The 16,026-nt window shown below is 36.0% G+C and overlaps 1 protein-coding gene across 6 annotated transcripts in view; it reads left to right on the top strand.

Annotated features, from left to right (window-relative positions):
- The window catches only part of LOC138106396 (diacylglycerol kinase beta), a 425,706-nt gene that overhangs the window by 93,824 nt on the left and 315,856 nt on the right, over window positions 1-16,026 (top strand). Inside the window, exon 1 of one of the 6 annotated variants that reach the window (XM_069006941.1) lies at window positions 15,654-15,677. The exons of the other annotated variants lie outside the window; for them this stretch is intronic. The gene's annotated coding sequence lies outside the window, so the exon portion shown is untranslated. Of the gene's footprint in view, window positions 1-15,653; window positions 15,678-16,026 lie in introns of those variants that run through there. 6 annotated transcript variants of the gene reach the window in all.

Genomic DNA, 16,026 nt, shown 5'->3' with positions numbered 1-16,026 from the left:
TTATGACCTTTATTACATCATTGATAAGGTAAGCCTTCTGCATACAATTTTAACAAGTCTTTTTAAGGCTTTGATTATTTCTGATGTTTCCTTGGTTAAAGTTAACTTCGTTGCAAAGAGCACTTTACATGATATCTATATTCACAGAGTAACTTCTCATCCTGTGTCCTGATGAGAGTTGTGGATCCTTGTGAAAAGTAGATGATGAAACATTTCCACCCGTATCTGGAATTATGGAAGAGTGGTGACGATTAGAAGGGAGTGGGTTACAGAAACAATTGGTCTTCTTTTGTGGTTTGGTGTGAAAATCAAGAGAATTTCAGCCAGACTTTTTACCTGTGGAAAGGAGAAGGCACTCATTTATTTTGAAATTATGATAAAGTTCTCCCAGTCAAACCTGGGAGACATCAATAGAGTACAGTGCTGTGCAAGAAAAGGATGCTGGCCTCCTGAAAGCTCCCTACAGCTTGTTGCTATCCAGTAAGGTTTGCAGCCTGCTTCAGCAATTCCCAACTGAGCTTTGCATTACTGTCTAAAGTGAAAAAGATATCAAGAATATGGACTACACCTTGCTTGCTCTGGATGTAATTCCCAACTTTTTTTACACTCGTGCAGAATAGGTTCCAAGTGTTATTCTGAAGGAATTACAGCATTTCACAAACAGTTTAATCAATAGAAGCTGGTATAAAAGGTTAAAATCAATCTTTTTTGTGACAAGAATTCCATGTAAAGGATCTCTTGACCTTCAGTTGTGAGTTTCTTCAGTCAGTTTATTGTTTACTGTGGCACTTATGAAATAATTAGTAACAGTAATAGAAGGTTTAAGGCTTGTCCGTAATTTTAGTTTTTCATAACAGTACTTTATTAATAATTTTCTCTTTGGGGACTACTTTTATAGCTAAACTAGCAAATTGACAGTACTGGAAAGCTGAAGAAGAGACATGCTGGGTCTCACCGAGAAGAGTTTGATGTTTGTAGTTATTTTTAATGACTTGCCTAAAAGAGGGAAAAAAATTAAAAATTTGGGCTTTGAAACTAGTATCTTGATTTTGTCAACCTGACCTAGTTTTCAGTACACCAATAATGCTCTTACTTGGATGGAAATGATCAGATGCAGGTAAAGTATTTAGGCTAATTTCGGAAGTTGAGAAGTAAATATTTATTTATTTAGTTGGAATTGAGATGAGTAACTGTCCCCAAACACCCTGTAAAACAGCTTTATGCAACGTAGAACACTTTTTTTTTTAAATTGTTTCTGAAGAAAATAAAAGGCTTCTCTGAATAATGTTTGCAGCAGTTTAGCCCTGAAGGGATATAGTTAGTTTGCCACAAGTTTAAAAGCTTAACAAATGTAAGTATTTGGAGGCTGTTTAATTATTTCTTGTCCTGCCCCTCAATACAAGTTTGGAATGTAAGTATACAACTCTGACACTATTGTTTTGCCCTAAATGATTTTTTAAAAAGTAAATAAAACAAAGACAAGCAAAGCTGTAGACATGTTTGTCAGTTCAGTGTTACTAATTAGACTTTAGCTTTATATTTTTAGATGTTTGTTGTTTACCATAGTAAATCATGACTAAAACGACCTCTAGATACTTCCTGGTTCTCTGTTAAGGATTTTAGGAATGACTTTTTTTATGCTGGGAGAAATATTTAGTTAATACAAATGCCATGAATTATTTAATCCTTGTTAGTTTGATTTTTCAGCCACATTTTGATTACTTGGTTTGGAATTGTTACTTTTTTTCATTAGACATTCAATGAGATGTCTAGTGCTCAGTAGTTGTAATAAGCTCAGTCTCTAGTCCTTGCAGTAGTACCAATCTCAATAGAGATGTGATGAAAATTTTCACTAAAGTTTATGTTGGTGCATCCAAATCTGTGAGCCTTCTGCGTGACATGGTGCTTCGCTTGCCTTTTGGGTTGCCTTGTGGATATTATGAAGCATTCCAATGTGTTGGTGGTTTAGTCAGGGAATAGGGAAAACTCAGTTAATGGAAATGTCATTGTTTTCTCCTTTGCCTTTTAAAGCATATTGTGTAAAGTAAAAGCAACGAGTCAAATTTATTTTCTTTGATCTAAATTTGTCCCCAGGTGGATGCTTCTGATTTATACACTGGTTCGAGTTTGGAAATTACCTGAAATCAATCCTGAATGCTCTTGAAGTATACATGGCTTTTCTGTGCAGTCACATATTTGTATGTTTGTGGTCTTAGAGAACTGTTAAGCTAAATTTAAGTGAAATAGAGGAATGGCAAATAGTAAGGCAGCCGTATCAGCCTAGGAGAGAATCCCAGATGGTGTGAAATCAGCAAGTTTTCCTGTCTTCTCTTCTGAAAGGAAAAGTAGTGTTTTCTTGTAAATCTAGACTACAGAGATTACTAGACATAAGAATATGAACCCCTGTGTCCTGAGACTCAAGGGTCTGCTGCTGTTTTTGCCTCTTTAATTGGGTATTTTCTCCTGTTTCCTGCATGAATTTATGAATTAATCAAGTGAATGGGAAGCAATATTATGCCAGAAATTGGTTTTAAGAAAGGAAGAAGGAAAAAAGAGAATAAACAAAAAAAAGAGATATCAATTTTTTGGCTATAAATGTTACTGGAGTAGATGAAAACTGAAAATATGTGACTAGAGGCAGGAATGAATTAAGCATGCAAAAGGAAATGTAATGCTTACCTTTTTTTTTCGTTTTCAAGATTAGTCTTCAATGAAAATTTTTTCTAAAATTCAAAATTTAAAAGAAACCGAGGTAGTGAATTCTGTTAAAAGGTTTTAGGTTTAGAAATGTAAAACTTCAATTAATCTCCCTTCTGTAACCAGAATGCTGCTTTCGTACACCCCTAGAATATTTTCCTCAATATCTTTACTTTGTCTATTTCTTTCAATTTTGATAATTTGGTCGTCATTTAGAAATAAAGTTTTAAAAATGTTAAAAATATACATTAATGGGTCTATTCTGTCTTTTATTCAATATCTAAATACCATCTGGTAACCTTCTGTCTCTCCTACTATTACTAATGGAAAGTCAAAAGCACCTGCTGGGGGAAATTTTAATTTTAAGATGAGCATCCTTTATAGGTCAGTTGAAGCACATTCTGGATGTTTCCAGGTCTCTCAATTCATTATAAAGGGTGCCTGGCTGGTGTGAGTCGTTCACATTTTAAAATCTAATTTTAAGGCATCCATCTTTGCATGAGATAAATTATACCCTTGGATATTTCCTCAGCTAGGAAGGTAAGGAACAACTGAACTCCTAAGAATGTATCAAATCTTCTCCATGCATTACTGATTATAAACGCAAAGTAAAATAGCCTTAAACCAGTGGTTCATTAGAATGGGCCACGTACCAGAAGTTAAATATCAAAGGACCTATTTTTAAACGTCTCTAAATAAACAAGTAGTCTGGAGCATTTCTGTTTTTCTTCATGTCCCAAAAACATGACTATGGTATGTTTTTATCAAAAAGTCTGTCTTAATTCGTTATTGATATAAAATATCCTAGCAGTGCTTTTTAATGAAAAATAAAATTACAGGCTTTTCTAAAAATTCTGGATTTACTTTGAAACTAGGAAGCATAACTTAGGCATTTAGGTTTACTTTGTTCTACATGTCATACGCATTGAAAAACTACTACATCTCTGATAAGGTTTATCTTCATAAGCTGTTGTAAATTAGAGTTGTGTAGTACTGCAGCTACTTCTGCTCAGGAAGTACAGTGGGTCATTTTGCCTGTTTTTACTTTAAAAGCACCAATGAAGATTTTGTGTTTAAACAGCCCGACAACTTCTATGTCAAAGAATTCAAACCTTCTAAACAATATGATGTCTTATATAACAGAGGTATAAAAATTTGCATTGCTCTTTGTTAGGCTTAGTGCTGTTGACACAACTTATTTCATAAAAGTAGAATGACTGGGGTAATCCTGGGGAAACTCCCAGATTTGAATATGAGATGATGTTAAAAGTAGTATAGTACTCTGATAAGAATATTCTTTTACTTCCTCTTTAAATTTAAAATTCCCAGTGGTTATTTTGTTTTCCGCACATTGGAAAATATCATGTTCTGTTATGAAATGTTTTGGTTTTGTAAATTCAAAACAGTTACTCATAGAAAAGCTTTATGTTCTGTCACAGACTGTTTCCTATAAATATTCACCCAGAAATTACAAAACTGGCTTATATGAGGGTTCAATATAATTTTCTACCCTGTATTGCACAGTACACCAGGGTGGTAATTTTTATATATCTCTGTTGGTGTTGAGAAAAAGAGTCTCAATAAAGATCCAGTACTTATATCTAGTTGCCTATTCAGTGAACAAGAAGTTGTTCAAGTCTCTTTTAAGAATTTTGTGTGTTCTTATTTAGTTCTGATGAGGTGATGAGGTCAGGGTAGGTCATCTGTCAGTGACAGAAGAAATTGTAGAATCTTACAAATACACTTTTCCAGCTAAAAGAACATATTCAGTCATATTTGAGTGTGGTTTAACAAGCAGGTAGCTGTAAAGGAAACTAACAAGGATATATGGGCTATATAAAAGATCTTATACTTCTGAGAGTGCTCCTTCAGGGTTTAGGCGATACTCCCTCTGACCTTATCTAAGTTCAGGGCATATGCCTGATAACTCTGGTCACTCCATGAAGCTTTTTCATTTTGGATCTTAGGTTAGTGACTCAAAATGCTGTCCAGCTAAAGGAAGAGATGACCCTAGTATCCTAGTATGATGATGTATTGAGACAGTGAGTTCTGCATGATTAGTCCAGGACCCTAACTAAAAGGATAACAACTCCTGTGGGGGTGGAGTAATGCTTTCATCATCTAGAAACCTTGAAAGCTTCTGTAATTCATCCATAATTCATCTACCATCTTAAAGTAAAATGAAATAAAAGCTTTATTTTCAAAATCCAAAATAAACTTCTGTGGAACATGGACTTTTAATGATAGCAATTGTAGAACTGAGACATTCTTGTTTTGTTTATTTGTACTAAAATCAGATCAAAATCTATGTATCCTGACAAGTTACAACTCCTTGGATTTGCTGTTCGGTCAAGCTCATTTGTCTTGCATTATTTACATTCTTGGCTGGTTTTCACTGGAGAGCATCACAAGCAGGAAAGGTTTTCCAATTCTTATACATATTTCTTGTCATGTTCTGCAGTTTTCATTCAGATTCAAATGCTTCATCCCTTCCCCATGTAGAGTTCTTTAATTTATTCTGGAAAAGTTTCATTACTCCTCCCCTTGTCTTGTTTACTGCTCTCATTCTTTGGAAATGCAAATATGTATTTGGCAGAGCAGGTGCCATCTCTTTTAAACTGAGAGCAAATTATTAACTCATGAAGGAATAAAATGCTGTTTCTCTCCAGGGAACTTGATGCACATATCCCAATATGAGATCTTGTTGCTGAGCCTTGTGTTTTCATATCAACATGTATGTTGATAGCTATGCTTCATAATAACAAATCAATATGAATCACATGTGTAGATCATTATTGCATGTTAATATCAAGATTGGTTTTCATTCAATTCTATGTTTGAGGGACATGTAGACACTGTACAGAGATGCATTGAACCTGTATGTGTACTTTCTTTATGTAACCTAAATGTCTCAAACACTTTAAAGCAGTGTCTTCTACAGCCATTTAAATCTTTTAGGGATATGCAAGAAATGGTGTAGCTGTTTAAAAGAAAGTTCCTTGTGCAAAGCTCAAAGTTTGGAGAGATTTTAAACTGTTAAAAAATCAAGCACCTGAAGTAAGAACAGCTTTGGAAATGATTTTCAAACTGTGGGTGTTGAAGAGGAGAAGATAATACATAGTATTACCTTGTCTTTAACAATGTTGTCATTGATTCTTCAGATTTAACACATACTCCACTGAATATTTCTTTTTAAAGATATCCTAATAGAACTGAAGAAGGGGAGGGAAGGAAAGGAAGTTCATGACAGCATAACCTTTCTGACTTAGTACTTTAAAAGCCTCATAATACTATGAAATACTTTAAAATGGTTGTAAACAGCATGATGAAGACTTTACATATTGTTATTAAATTTACCATGGAGAAGAATCTTGTGTATTGTAGATGGATTCTTTTGAAAGAGTTAATAATGCAGATTACATTCCTCAGTATAGTTGGAGCTGGATTCTGTAAATGACACCAAGCACAGTTACAACTAAAGGGGATGTTTCCATTGGTTATTATCTAGATATTTTTGAAAACTGTATATTGCCAGTAAAATAATTTGTTTGTATGCCCCTTCTCTGTTTTTATGGGAAGTATGTGTTGGATATGTGGCAAGTGAACACCCACAGTACATAGTGGTAAACATTGTGGCATTTACTTCTTTTTTTTCCCAGAGAAAAAATAATTACTAAAAATCAGTTTGTCTGGATTTTTTGTTTGTTTTGTTTTGTTTTTGTTTTTTTTTCTGGGGGAGTCATTCTCTGCACATTGTCCTGAAAGTTCACTGTGGCTTATTTATATCCTTATCAAGGCACTATTAGAGGGGCAGGTGAATGGGATCATTCTTCAGCCTTCTTAAAAGCATAAGGATAGCTTTACTGTCTGGACTAGTATGATGTCTCCTTACAGTGATTACTAAGGAAAGAATATAAGAATAGGCTGAGCATTTCCGGAGTGTTCCTTCAGGTTCCAACGCTCTCTACACATTTATTATTTTACTGATATCAGAGATAGGCCTGTATAATTTTAAAACTGGAAGAATTCTAGTGTACTCATATTCTTTATGTTCTCTTTTGTCCTCTTTTTCCATTTCTACTGTAATCAATTTGCAAATCCAAAAAAGCTCTGCATGTATTCAGAATGCAAGTATACCAGGGATCTATACAATGAAATAATTTTTTTTATTTTAAATTTTCTTCTGAATACTCTTTTTGAATGCTGTTGAGCACTGATCTGATCTTTACTGATTATAATTACAAATTTTTATTTTATTTCTGAGTGGTAGCTCATCAGTGATGAGCTCACTGGTCATCACTGTAAGTGTATTGCTAGGATTTTTTTTATGTGCATTACTTTAGATTTATCAATGCTAAGGTATATGTATCTATTCCAGTGGGAATTGGAGGATAGCATTAGCAAGCAAGAGAAGGGACAGTCGGACTTAGGATTTAGTACCTATATCATACCTAAATTCTGTTTGAACTCTCTAAATCTTTTCCTGTACCCATCCATAAAAACATTATGGAGTCTGTATTAAGTATTTCACTGGTATGGATATAATAACAACTAGAACAATGACTTGTTAATCCATTGGAAAAGGTTTTGTTTTGTTTTTCTTTGTGAATAATACATAGCGAACTTTAAATTATTTAAAAGTTACCCTATGCAACAATCTAACGTGTCACGCCTCCTGCATAAATTTACTCATTTAAAGAGTTATTAAACCCAAAAATTTTTAAAAATATTTTTGAAATGTTTACCTTTTTTTGTTTTTCTGTGTTTGCCAGTCTTCTAATCTTAATCTAATGCAAAATACTCTGCTGCATAGTCCACAGATACTTGGACTTTGTTAATTTAGAATAGGGGTGTATATATGTAAGTATACATACCTATTATATAAATTTCTATTGACTACATGTTGAATATGCCAGCAAATATTCATTGCAGTTATGAACATGATTAAATTTATAGCTGTCAGAATCCATCTAACAGTTTAGTTACTTACAGGAATTGCACTTTCAAAGTGGTAGTTAGAGAAACAGTTCCTAACCAAGTGACTAGCCCTAGCTGGGGTCACATTAGATTGTAATGAACTCCAGCACACGACAAATGTTTTTATTTAGATCATATGTCCAACAGAAGCAAACTCTGTAATGGGTGTGCTGTGTGTGTATACATTACTACTAAATATTTGGCATTATATTGCAATATTTCTATTATCATTATTTTTTTTAAATCAACATCACCATGGTCATCCTCTTTTCATATAGCAATGGGAACATGGAGCTGGAGTTGATCACACGGACCATTGTGCCTAGTCATTTACAGCCTCAGGGAACATGTCATTAGATGCCTCATGCAGACTGGGGTTCATTGAGCCTCAATTTTGCACACCGTTACCAAAAGCCACAGAATGTCTCTATGCAGTCTAGAACACAACTTAAGACTTATAATACAAGACTAAGTCATTAAAACAATAATGTTACAAGAAGAGAGGACTAAATACTCAGATAATTTTAGAATAAAATCTGATACTATGTCTGTCTGTCTTCTGTGCTCATCTGTGAAGATATTTAAGCAAAGCAGTTACTGTCATATTTTTTTAGGTCTCATATTTTAAGTTTAAATATTGAAAAAGGTGTAAACAATATTACATCTTACTTTGTAAATGTGACTATTCACACTGGGAGGCTGTTTCCAAGGATTGTACTTCTGTGAATTTGGGGATCACATTTAACTGAAAACAATATATTTCCCATAAATTCTTCTGTATGAACTGCTCATCGTTATTTATAATGCTTGTAAATAATAATGCTTATAAATAATAAACTATGTAGCTTGGAATTGCATCTTTTTTTAATCCTTTTAGTAGAAGTTACAGTTCTGTGACGTGTTATATGAATCTAAGAGAAATATTGTCTGGTATTTCATAGTCTGAACTAATGAGATAGACTAGTGCCCCCTGTTAGGTGTACAGTAAGAGAATTTACATTACAAAGAAATCCAAGCAATTTTACAGAAAGGTATGTCTTTAGTAAAAGCTATTGAAATGTTCTGGGCTAGTAAAATTAATGAATACTGAATGCTATCAAATGACTGTGTTAGTCCGTGGATTAAGAAGGTGAATATGATAAAGCAAGGCAATGGTAAATGAGGAAGGCCGATGCTGTCAGATTCCTGTTACTACTCCTTTTAAAGTTACTTATTCTAAATATATTGAGATATGAGCAATGCTTTTTGAGGTGAAGTTTTGATGAAAAAGTGATGTATAGTTTAAAATCAATGCATCATAATTCTTACTATTGAGGTGTGGCCTCTGGTGTTGTGAGTTTATTTTCTGTATATTTTCTCCGAGCTGTATTTGTGTAATTACCCTCATAGCAGATGCATGGAAAGCAAATGCAGATAGCTTTTAACCCGCTCATACTTTGAGGGAGTTAGATTAAATCATGACGAATTCCTGCCTCTGGAGCTTGAACTTTTTTATTATTTTTCTATTTGTCTTGACCTACTATATTGAAACTGTTTACAATTCTGTTTTCTAGAAATATGTAGAACACATACATTAATTCTTGGAGAATTAAACTTTCAGTCATCAGTCTGCAGGTACAGCCCTCTGTTCTTGATCACTGTTGTTTCTGTACATTGCTCTACATTGTGATTAACTGTGCATTACATGATAGGTTTTTTTCTGTTGTATGGATGCTGTGGTGGTAAGAGTCTTAGAAATATGAAAGCATACCAATATAATCAAGAGAATTCTTTAGTAGCAGTTATATATTTCTCATACTACATGAAAATACATGTTCAGTCATACATAGAAGTAGGGCTGTAAAATAAGAATGTTAATCTCTATGAGTAAGCTTTTTCCTACACCATAAAATTGTAAGAGTCAGTAAAATGTGCATCAGGTGAGCTCAGCTCAGAGTTATTTCCCTTATTGTCCACTCTGTTTTATATTTTTTAAGAAGCACCTGTTACATTTCCTCAAACAGACCACCAAAAGAGCAGCTGAGGAAACTATGTAACTATTGTAACTATGTCTGCCTTGTACTTCATCTTACATCCTCTGACTGCCTCTGCAGCCCTGGTTTTTTACATCTCTGCTGCTGCTTCCTCCTATTTCCATGTCCTTGAGCTGTTCCTGCTTTTCTTTTCCACTGGATGTTGACAATCCACTCCAGAGATTAGGAACTGTGAAGGTGGGACCTGCTTGGGCTCACATCAAATGGTGATAAGGCACTGCTCGTCGTGACTACGGTGGAGGCAACTACAGCAGAGAGAAACTGAATTTCTACTCCACAAGTCAGCTATTTTGTGGTGTTTTTTTGTTTGTTGGTTTTGTTTTGTTTTTTGTTTGGTTGGTTTGTTTTGTTGTTGTCATTGTTGTTTAGTTTTGATGGGGTTGGTTTGTTTGGCTTTTGGGGTGTGAGTGTGTGTGTCCCAAGATTGGGGGAAATTGGCATGTCTAGGAAATGAAGGGGGAAAAAGAGAAAGCATTGCAATATTTTTTTCCCCTAAATAATTATTGCCTTGCAGAGTCAGTGAGAGCTTTTTCCCCTCCCACTCTTCTGAAATGGAATTCCAGTAAAACTTGAGGATGGTTTTATGTGTTTGACTTAATTGTGTCTTTTTTTTTTTTTTTTTTTCAATTTCTGCAGACATCTGTTTTGGTTAGTACAGACCTGATACAAGGGGATAGTGAGTTTGCTGGTATCCTTTTACACTGCCCGGATTGTCTTATGCACAGTCACACTTGATTTGCATTTTCTTTCAGTGTGGATTGGCTGTATTTCCATATAAAAATATTTACTTTTCTACTTTGGGTGATTACAGCGGTTAGTGATATGTGAAGAGTCATTCTTCTTTCCTACTTACTAAGTGCTGTGGCTAGAAATTAGCAGTGTGTAAAAGTGAGAAGCTCCTAGGCAAAGTTGCTTAGAGTTGATTAAGTCGTTGCTTTTCAAATGAAGGAATGGACTGTAGTATTTGTATAAATTACTCTCTGAGAATTGCTTCTTTAGACACCCAAAGTGCTACTGCTAAGGATGGTTGTAAGTGAAGATAACAGGTTGATTGCCAGAGCAAAGCAGAAGGAAAAGTTGGTAGGAATAACCAGACACAAGCAAATAAAATCTGTCATATTTTTTCCCCTTTTTGTGTATGTATGTGTAAGAGAGATGTTTAGAACCAGCTTCTTGATAGGTTAAAACACAGTGGTAAATGGTTGTGTGTTTGAGAGGTATTCTGGAAGTGCCATTGGGTTTTTTAAAAACCTGTTGACCTGAGTGGAAACCTAGTGATCACGTCTTGCTCAGGCAGAAAAGGAAAACTACGTCTGCTGATGGGTCCTCTTGTGCTTGATGGGTCCTCTTGAATCACAAGAATGTGAGAATGGGAGGTGGAAGATTCAAGAAGGTCACATTCCTCCCGAAGGGTGAGAGGAGCCAGGGCAGCTCACAGTCTGTGCACGAGGCAATGTGCTGTGGCTTTGGAATGGGTAAAGCAAGGAATGTTTGAGGGCATGAACTAAGCCCCTAGTGAATCTCAGAGCCCAAGAGGAACAAACAAACTCTTGTAGTTAGTGAGTAACATCCAGTCAGAGAGATGTGAAGTGGTGCTCAGAAGAAGGAAGCACACTGGGATCAAGGATAAATTGGAGGCCTTCATGTCTGGAAGGTGTCAAGGGCATAAAAGGTTCTTTGGCAAGGGAAAGAAAGATGTGTCTTGATGTTGATGTGGCAATTACTGTGATTCCATATCAAGTTAGAAATTTTTAGTGATGTGTTGCATGTCTTTTTTTTATTGCTAGTATTCCAGTTTGGACCTATTTTGACAGGCATATCATCTGCATGACTAAAGCCATTCTAAATATGAAAAAGAAATTCTGCCTTACATCATTCATATTCAAACAAACCCAAACCAGACCAGTCTCAAACCCAGATCGCCCATGTGAAGTGGTATTGCAAAAGCCAGTGACATCCTAATTGTGCTGTGTGGAGGGTGGGAGTTAGATTCAATATACATCTTGGGTATTTTAGAATACATATTTATATCTATAAAACTTGACTAACAAATACTAATAATCTAAGAGCATTGGTTGTGCTATGAAAAGATTGGAATTATTAGATAACAGCTGTTTAATGAAGTTCATAGGAACTTTTGTTCTATTTGTAAGTCAGACATGAGATAATATGGAGCTCTACTGATGCAGAAAGTTATTGTTCTTTGGAAAGGGGTTTCAGATGACTTCACCAGGAAATTTCTGGGCATGTTCCTCTGTATATCTGTTCTAAAGTAACAGCTCTTGTGCAGTGTAAACAAGGATAGTATGCTTCTTTATATAAAGTAATTTTTATATAATCAGAAATCTGAACTTTATGCATACTTCGGTGTTTTACAGAGATCTCAATTTCAAAAGTAACTAAAGAAGGAAGGTCTTGGTGTTTTTGCAGCATTAAAATTTATAGTTGCACTTTGTGTCAGAGAACTAGTCTTAAAAGAGAGTAGACAATAACAAGACATGACAGTATTTTTTCCTTTCTCGATGTTCTGTAGAGCTGGTGAAGCGCATCGAAGGTATTTGGTGTGATAAAATTTGTTCACGGTGTTGACACAGACTAAAAGAAAGGTCCGCTCCCTCCCCCAGTCCATGGGCCTTTGTGTGGCTGTGCCATCTGTACTGTTTGCAGTGTATCTTCTGTAAGGGCTATGATGGCACTGGTCAAATGTGAGGGTAATATTAGACTGTCAGATCCCAAACTTTTTGCTCATGGCCTTCTGGCTTCTCTAGGACTGTGGCTCCATGCCTCCTTACTTTTTCTGACGTGGATGATGCTGTTGGCTGTTCTGCTGCTGCCACGGCAGCACAGGGTGTTGCTGGTGGGGTAGTGAGTGGAGGGGAAGGGAGCCAGCAGGACTTGTCTCCTGGGAAAGCTGACTCCCCATGCAACCCCTGCATCGTGGGGATCATTACCTGCTCTGCAGCTGTGGAGCTCTTTCCCACGTGTTACTGTCAGTCCTTACTGTCAGAACCCTTCTCACTCATTTGGGAATAGATGAATATTAAAGGCATAACTTAGTGGTAATGCTACAGCTTTCTAAATTTTTCAGAACATTTTTTCATGAAAAGTATTTAAGCTAGGTAAAAAAAGTACTTTGGGACATGTTGTTCCATTTATTTTTTAAGCCTATTCTCCATAGAAATCACTGGAGAGTTTTTAAAGCAGATGTCTTGATGTGGGCCATTGTAATGCAATGTTCTTTGGAAAATTCTGTGTCTCAGGACAAATTTACCACAAATGGAGCAATCGTGCTGTCCCATAAAAGAGAAGACATGTGTTTTTGCAACATTTGATAGATTGGAAAAGTATGCATAACCCTGCCAACTCTGCAAAGCAAGCAAGTCTGCTATTTTCAGTAAAGTATTTTGGGGCTTTTTGAGTATTTTGAAAATGCTAGTACAGTAACTGCTCTGACTATTCAGGAATACTTAGTACAACAAAAATTTTTAACATTAATAAATACAGTATTATCTGAAATTATGACTATGAAGAAAACATGTTAGATCTTTCTCCCCTTGAATTTTTGGCAGAAAAAGAATATACAGTTTTTATTAATAACGGTTTACTGGAACATTTTATTTCATGTGTACAGATTTTAAGGCCATAAAGCAAAGGAATACTGCATACATATCAAAATAGAAATACTATAGAGTAATCTTTTTGGTTCACAAATAATCAGTGGAAGTATTTATCTTGTTTATTATCTGTGCTAACTTGAACTTAGTAATTAATTATGCAACACTATTGTAGGAGATCTGCTGCTTTTATTTGTGGTATTTGTGATATTTGTTATTAAAAAGACTAGATACATTTTGTGAATAATTAAAATAGGGATGAAATATGCAAAAGAACGTGAAATGTTACTTATTTTCATCAGAAAATTCTGATGTATCTGTATAGAAATATGTATGTTCATAATTTCACGGCTATCATAGGTAGCTTACTAAAATACTAACAAGGACAAGGATAACAGTTATGTTAGGTAAACTTATCTTGAATAAAAATGAAAATAGGAAACACAAACATATGGTGTACATATATTTACGACAGTATATTTTACAGTGAATTTTTTAAGTATACTAAGTCTATGTTTTTAATTCTTCTAAGATGCCAAAAGAAATAATTTGCTTATTTTAGTTGTGCCAAGTTAAGAAATGTATGCTAAATCTAGTGATGCAGTTTGTGCCTGGGAACCTTGAGGACTGGAAACCGCTAGCAAACATTAGACATCTCTAATAATCTCTTGAATAATCTTTTGTTTTGTATATCTGAGAAGGCCATAATCTGAAAAAGGCTAAATGCGCTGAGTGCTCCTTTGCTTCTGAAAGCAGAGGATTTGGCATTTTGCAGTTCTGTATTCCAAGCAGCATCAGCTTTTTCATAATTTCTCTTTACTCTTCTTCGGGTACATACCTTTTCTTCCCTCATGGGGAAAGACAGCACGGTAGTTGAGATTCAGGACCAAGTGACCTGCATTTGGCTTTGGCACACTGTTCAGAATTCCCATTCTCCTTTTTTTTAGGGTGCTTTTACTGGGACAAACAAGTGGGTAGATTAGGTGTGTTTCTGGTCCCTGGGGTGTAGGCTCAGCCCTGGGCACCTCCTCCCAGCACCATTTTGGATAAAGCTTGGCTTGTGCTGGTCCAGCTCTGAGAAGAAGGAATGGTGCTGCTGGAACTGGATAGGAGTCGTGACGTTTTCTAACCAGGTTCCCAGCATGGGTGACTGGAAAACCAGGACCCTGAAGCAAACCACAGTATAAACCTCAAGTAATTTAAAAAGAGCCCCAGATTTCTGGAATGGTGTTATTATTGTGTATATGTAGTTAAATCTGTAAGTGACAAGGTTTCATCAGAAGTATCTACTTCCTTTGAACTACATCATGTTTTAATTAATGGTGTATTAACTAAAGCTAGCTGGACATGAGAGACAGGGAATTTTATTTAAAATTCTGTGGCTTGCTTAATTAGATATCAGTGATAATTTTTATAATCTATAGCTTTATTTTAAGTTATTAAGTATATTTTTTAGGCATTTAGACTTAAATTTGCCACTTCCAAATTGATAGGATAGACAAAAATAAAGCTGTTAGGAAGTACAACTGTTTTGTTGACTTGCATAAATTAGCATTGTTTATGCATTTAAATATATTCAGTTACAAATCTCAGCTCAGTTCCTGACTTTTCCACACATGCTTCCTGTGTGATAGTGAGCAAATTATTTAAGAACAAATGTTTCAGTGTGTCTAGTGACTTTGAAATGTAATAATTAATGTCAGCTGAGATCTAGTCTTTTGTTAAAATTCACCAGTAGGTCTATATTAATTTTTAGGAATTTCAATTCTTCACTTCCCTTCTGTAAATTGGGATATTTCTCTTTTTCTTATTTTCTAGTCCTTGTACTTAAAAGAAGGCTGGTCTGTACCATTGTCCTGTTTGTAATATAGCCACAGAATCATAGAACAGTTTGGGTTGGAAAGAACCTTATAGGCCATGTGGTTTCAAACCCCCAGCCCTGACCATAGTTAACGACACCTTCCACTAGACCAAGCTGCTCAAAGCCCCATCCAACCTGACCCTGAATATTTCTGGGGCTGAATCATCCATCACCTCTGGGCGACCTGTTCCACTGCTTCACCACTCACATTGTAACGAATTTCTTCCTAATATCTCATCTAAACCCACCCTCTGTCAGTTTCAAGTTCCCCTTGTCCTATCACTACCCGTGCTTGTAAAAAGTCGTCTTTCTTGTAGGATCCCTGTGGTTACCGGGAGGCTGCTTCATGATCTTCTCCAACCAGCAACCCCAACTTTCTCTGTCTTCATAGGAGAGGGACTCCAGCCCTCTAATCGTCCTGTGTCCCTTCTCTGGACTCACTGCAGTAGGTCCATGTCCATGTTTGGGGCTTCAGAAGAGGATGCGGCACTCCAGGTGGGGTCTCACCGGAGCAGAGCAGAGGGGCAGAATCCCCTCCCTTGCCCTGCTGGCCGTGCTGCTTTGGATGCAGCCCAGGATACAGTTGGTTTTCTGGGCTGCAGGTGCACACTGTTGGGTCATGTCATGCTTCTTGCCCATGAAAACCCCAAGTCTTTCTCCCCAGGGCTACTCTCAATCCATTCTCTGTCCAGCCTGTATTTGTGTTTGGAACTGCCCTGACCAAGGTTTGGGACCTTGCACTTGATCTTGTTGAACTTGATGAGGTTTGCATGGACCCACCTCATAAGCCTTTCAAAGTCCCCCTGGATGGCATTCCTCCCCTCCAGTGTGTAACCCTTATCTC

Source organism: Aphelocoma coerulescens, chromosome 2 (genome assembly GCF_041296385.1).
Source record: "Aphelocoma coerulescens isolate FSJ_1873_10779 chromosome 2, UR_Acoe_1.0, whole genome shotgun sequence".
NCBI classification, from domain to species: domain Eukaryota; kingdom Metazoa; phylum Chordata; class Aves; order Passeriformes; family Corvidae; genus Aphelocoma; species Aphelocoma coerulescens.
The sequence above is the reverse complement of the archived record's forward strand: the minus strand, read 5'-3'. Positions and strand labels throughout refer to the sequence as shown.